Here is a 6211-nt window from a genome sequence, read left to right on the forward strand (position 1 = left end):
CTGGGGCTATTTGACCCAGAGCCTCCCCACCCCACACGCACACCTAGGCACAGAAGTCCCCTGCTCCCATCTCCTTCTCCTCTCTCCCAGCCAGAGTACCCTTGCCATCGTCCCATCCTGGATGGCGGCCCCTGCACCACAAGCTTCCAGACAGTCTCATGAGAGGAGGACCTTCCCCTTCACGCAACACCCTCCAAGCACCTCTCAGTAAAGTTTGTGTGTGTAACTGCCTCTTGTTCTTTTCCCTTGATGAGCCCCCACATCCTTTGAGGCCTTACAGACCTACATCCTAAATATATAAAAGAACTCTTAAAACTCAACAAGATAAACCACCCAATTAAAAATGGGCAAAAGACTTGAATAGCTACCTCACCAAAGAGGATACACAAGAGGCAAACAAGTTCATGAAAAGGCGCTCAACATCACTAGTCATCAAAGGAATCTAAATTAAAACTGCAATGAGAGAATAGTGTACACCTATTAGATTGGAGGGGGCAGCTGGGGAGATGGACAATGCCAAGAGCTAGAGGATGGGGAGCAACCAGAACTCAATGACACTGCTGGCGGAAACGCAAAATGCTACGGCCATTTTTGTAAAGAGTTGGGCAATTTCTTATGAAATAAAACATGCACTTAGCATATCACCCAGCAATCCCACTTCTAAGTATTTACCCAAGAGAAATGAAAACTTCTGATCACACAAAAGCCTGTATATAAATGCTTCTAGCAACTTTATTCATAATCACCCAAAACTGGAAACAACCCAAATGTCCTTCAACTGGTGAAAAGATCTACTCGGGTGAATCCATACAATGAGATACTACCCAGCAATAAATGTAAATCAACTGCCGATGCGCACAAATCTCTCGGACATCAGCCTTAGCAACATTTTTCTAGATCTGTTTCCTCAGGCCAGGGAAACAAAAGCAAAAATAAATAACTGAGGCTACCTCAAACTAAAAAGCTTTTGCACAGTGAAGAAAACCATCAACAAAATAAAAAGGCAACCTACCAAGTGAGAGAAGATGCTTGCAAATGATATATCTGATAAGGGGTTAATATTCAAAATATTAAAATTTATAAGCTATCCAAATAATACCCAAAATAAAAAGTTCTACAACTCAACACCAAAAATGATCCAATTTAAAAAACGGTCAGAGGACCTGAATAGACATTTTTCCAAAGACACCCAGATGGCCAACAGACACATGAAAAGATACTCAACGTCATTATTCATCAAGCAAGTGCAAATCAAAACCACAGTAAGATACCCCCTCACGCGTGTCAGAATGGCTAGAATCAAAAAGACAAGAAACAGCAAGTATTGGTGAGGATGTAAGGAAAGAGAACCCTCATGCACTGTCAGTGGGAAGGTAATCTGGAAGACAGTCTGAAGCTTCCTCAAAAAATTGGAAATAGAAATAGTATATGACCCAGTAATTCCACTTCTGGGTACTTACCTGAAGAAAACGAAAGTCCTAAATCAGAAAGATATGCACCCCTATGTTTACTGCAGCATAATTTATAATAGTCAAGACACGGAAGCAGCCTAACTGTCCATCGATGGATGAACAGATAAAGATGTGGGGTGTGCGCGTGCGCACAGACACACAGACACATATACACACAGTGGATTATTAGCCATAAAATCTTGCCATTTGCAACAACGGGTGGATCTAGAGGGTATTATGCTTGGTGAAGTAAGTCAGATAAAGACAGATACTGTATGATTCCACTTACATGTGCAATCTAAAAAATGAACAAAAATGAGAAACACTCATAAACACAGAGAACAAACTGGTGGTTGCCTAATAAGGGGAAGGGGGTGGGGAGGATGGCCAAAATGGGTGAAGGGGGCACTTCCAATTATGAGTCATGGGGATGAAAAGTATGGCACAGGAAATAGTTAATAATGTTGTAACACACTTACCGTGGGGTGAGCATTTCATAATGTGTACAATTGTTGAATCACTATGGTGCACACCTGAAATTAATTTAACATGTCCACTATACTTCAATTAAAAATTTTAAAAAACTTTTTAACACAAAGATTTGAAAATCCTAAATATGACTCCCTTCAAATATAGGAACAAAACAAAACAAAACAAAAATACAGGAGAAATGGAGACAACCACGGGAGGTGAGACGGAGGGGAGCAGAGGAGAAACCAAGACTGAGTGAGGTACGAGAAACAGAGAAGAACCAAGGCCTGGCAGGTCCCCCAAGAGACCCAGGGACCTGGTCCAGTGATAGAGCTGGGGACACAGGGGTGCAGGAGGTGGCACAGGGAACCTGAGCACCGCTCCCCGCCGGGCAAGGGCAGGGTCAGAGGTTGAACTTGGGCAGCATGGAGCAGCAGGAGTCCAAGGTTCCATCTGGGAGTCAGAAGCTGGTTCTAGTCCTCCTCGCTGGGTGATCTTGAGCAAGTCACTCCGTCTGGATGGATTCAACCTCCCCGCCAGGAAAAGACACCATCTGTGCCTCCCCCAGCCTAGTCCCCAACCAAAGGACAGTGCCACAGCGGCACCTCTCATTATGGGGGTAAAAGGGGGGGTGCCGGCAAGACAGAGGGCAAAGGCAGGGCCTTCCTGCATGGCCTGGAGCCTGAAGCCCATTCTGCAGGCAGGGAGACGCCAGGCAGGAACCTGGGCATGGGTCACTGGGAAACCTCTTTTAGGCTGGGCTGCCTGGGAGTCAGAGTGAGGAGGCCAGGGCAAGGGTGGTACCCCTTCCCCTTGTTGTCCTCCTCCAATAAGGTGTGGGGTGGCCTCCCAGCTTACCCCGCACCAAGGTCAGGCCCGGCTCTCTGGGCCACGGAGGGCTAGCTCGTGCCCTGCAGGCTCTCGTAGCCCTCAGGGTCTCCAGGGGCCTACCTTCTCCAGTGACACTTTTCACAAGACGCCCACATCTTACAGAACCTGAGGCCACTGTCCCAAGGTGGTCCCCAGGGCCAGGCCCTAGCCCAGTCGTGGAGCTCCAAGTCCATGGGGCTTTCCACCAGGGCATCTTTCCTCAGGGCCAGAGCTTCTGCCTGCCCCCAGTGCCACACACACACACACACACACACACTGATGAGCAACTGCTACCTTGACTCCAGGTCAGCAAGCGAGGCTGGGAGCAGGGAGGAAGGAGGTTGAAGTGCCCACACACATTTCGGTGGGTGGAAGGACACAGATGGCCTTCTGCATCCCTGGGGTGGGTCTGTGCCCTGCCCGGGCTGGATTCTTCTGCCCTGGGACAAACGCATCTTACACAGTCTGCAGCTCGAGTCTCCCTTGGGTCCCTATTTGCACACCCAGCATCACCCCCCAGCCTGCAGGGGCGAGGAGGCCAATCAGCCCTAAGGAGTTGAGGTTTCTGAGGCCCTTCAGGTGGAACGTGCGGCGCCTCCCAAGGGGCAGCAGGTCATGGGGTGTGGGGGGAAATCCCTGGGAGCTGGGAACCAAGTCCCACAATGGCCTTAACCCCGTGGCCCTGAATGACAAAACACCTGCTATGCGCCTCCGAGGGCAAAGAGGCGCTCGTGCTGGATGCGCTGTTTGCCCACCAGGCCCGTCCTGATTTTTCACCCCGCTCTGCACTCAGAAGCCGACCACCCCGATCTGCACCTGCCGGGCTCCCCTGCCCTCTGGTTCTCAGGAGGCTTGGCCAACAAGGGGAGCTGACAGGAGCCTGGGAAGTGGGCAGAGCAAGGGGCCAGGGTAATGACTCCACCAGTGTCCTTCCTGCCCTGGGGCAGGCTGGCAGGCACCACCCTCCTCCTCCGAAGGCCTCCGTTCCTGGGGCGGCCCCTCCTCCAGCTTCAGCTCCTGGTGCTGGTGGTGGCTGGTGGCGGCTCCGTCCCCGTCCCTCATGACAGGGCCAGTATCCGCTGTGCTTCACCCTGGAAGGCTTCCCCGAGGCCCGCAGCTCTGCAAGTAGTTCTCTCGCTAAGCCCACTTCTGTGACCTCTTCTCTGGTTTATGCCATCAGTTTCCCACTGGGAGCTGGACGGATCTGGCCCTTGACAAACATTTCCTCATTAAACCCGGCCAGCTGCCAACTTGGGGTCCCATCCAGCGACACAGGGTGGCTCCTGCCACATACCAGAACATTTCTGCCCTTCTCCCCAGAGGCCCAGCAAGTCAGGGGGCGGGGGGCGGAAGCGAAACTTAAACTAGAATCCAGGTCTCCAGGCTTCCTGGCCTGAGATCTTGGGGAGGAGATGAATTTGGGAATGGTGATGTTTTCACAGGAAGTGCCTGGCGGGGAAGTCAGGTCCCCGGGTTCCTACAGCATCAGTGAGCACCCAGCCCCGGCACATCCCATGGTCCCATTACAGCGCTGTGCCCCTGCCAGTTTCGGAGTGAAAAGCTTCAGTGGTCACTAGCCTCTGCTTTGCCCTCCCAACACTCTGGTGATCGATCTTCTCTTTGAAACACTCGGGTTTGTTTTCTGCCCCAGTCTACTCACTGTTACAGGACTCAACTATTTCCTTAGGTGTATCTCACATCTAAACCAGAGGTCAGGGTAGAGACAAGGCAAGGTCACGCCCTGAGCCCCAGCACTACTGAATTCTTTGTTGTGATTTTCTAAAGAGCTCCAGACACAGAAATAGCCATAGCAGCCTTGGATCAAATTCCACACCGTGACCAGAAGATGGCAGTATGCCACCATCCCAAGTCCCCAGCTCCCCAATCCAGCCCCCCCCACCTCCCCCACCCCCCCACCGCGAGCTCCTAGACCTGTGGCCGCTGGGACAGCCTGAAGATCATTCTGCTTCAAGTGTACATATTAGCTAGGTAATACAGACGCTTATAAATAAAACCCCCAAATTGAGATCACGGAACAAATTCCTTTCAAATACCAAGATGTTATCTTTGCCTTAGATTTCTGGTAAATATTTGCAATGGGATAAGCCATCATCCTTAATTAGAACACGACACTTTTAAAGGGAGATCCATAGAGGAGCACCAGATGGTTTGGGTCTGAATTTGTTCCGCAATGTGTTATCCTAAGGAAAAGCTGGGGGCTGAAAGGGAACCGGATACACCAGTGTCAGCGCCCAACGAGAAGCCTGGGGCAGCCAGGCCCACCCTGTGGCTCCCAACACAGCCAACAGCCATCTGTCAGCCCTGGCCCAGAGGCTCTGGAGTCCTTCTACCCATTCCCAAAGTTTCAAGTGGCTTCCAAGATGGTACCACCATTTATCAGCACAAATTTAGCTGTTACACCGATTAGCACAGTACTTTAAATACCAAAAATATTAACAAAAACACACAACTCCCGGATCTTGTCTGGACAACTCTTCCAATATTTAAATTGGAGAAAGTTCATTTACGAAGGCAAGTCACTTCCTAAACCCCTGAAGGCGCCCCCAGCAAGAAACAAGGTCCTTTGCACTCTAGCACAATTGTGGGAAATACCAAGCCACGAGAGGCCACTTTTGCCACCTTGATCGGAAAAACTAGGAAGAGACTGCTCAGTCTAGATGACAAGTGTCTGCCACCGAAACTGTGGCCAGACCCAAGTGAGCAAAATCACAGAGAGCTCTCAGAGCCGGAGTCTCTGTTCTCAGCTGTGGCGTTTGAGGGTGGACTTAGAAATTCCTACGTTATCATGGCAGATTTTCATTCTCCACCTTTATCTAGAACAATGTTCTGAGAAGGCTGAGACGTGAAAGTGAACAACTCATGGCATGTTCAACACTCAGCCCTCCTGGGCACGCAGGGACCTGGTTTCTTCCTTTTGAAGCACTAAAGCTCCTAGCCTCCCAAACGGTGATGCCTGACTGCTGACCTCTCTGACTCTGGTCCCGACAAGGGGCAGAAATGGGGGGGGGGGCCTTCGGGGCAGAGAATAGCAGCCGTGACCACAGTGGGCACGGACAGACCAGTGTGGCTCCTGCTGTCTTAGGGCCATCGGGAGGGAAGGAAGGGGCGGGCTCCTTTTGGAATCTATCAGCCTCAGTCTCTTCAAATTCCATGAAGACCCCTGAGTGGGGGGTGGGGCCTCTGGTCAGGACAGGAGGGAGGCTGGGGGGTCTCTGGGCTTGGGGGGTTAAGCAGAGAGCCACGGGGGAGAGCCTTGTCCAGATTCAAGGGCGTTTCTCATTCAAAGGGGCATCGACCCCCAGCCCCACAGGCCCAGCCGCAACATGAGACCCGACGGAGAGTCTCGGCGCTCGCCTCCGGCTACGAGTCAGGAACCACCACCCAAGGTGGCCTTCACA

The sequence above is a fragment of the Callorhinus ursinus genome, unplaced genomic scaffold, assembly GCF_003265705.2.
Source record: "Callorhinus ursinus isolate GAN/ISIS: 27379988/994484 unplaced genomic scaffold, GSC_fseal_2.0 scaffold15, whole genome shotgun sequence".
NCBI classification, from domain to species: domain Eukaryota; kingdom Metazoa; phylum Chordata; class Mammalia; order Carnivora; family Otariidae; genus Callorhinus; species Callorhinus ursinus.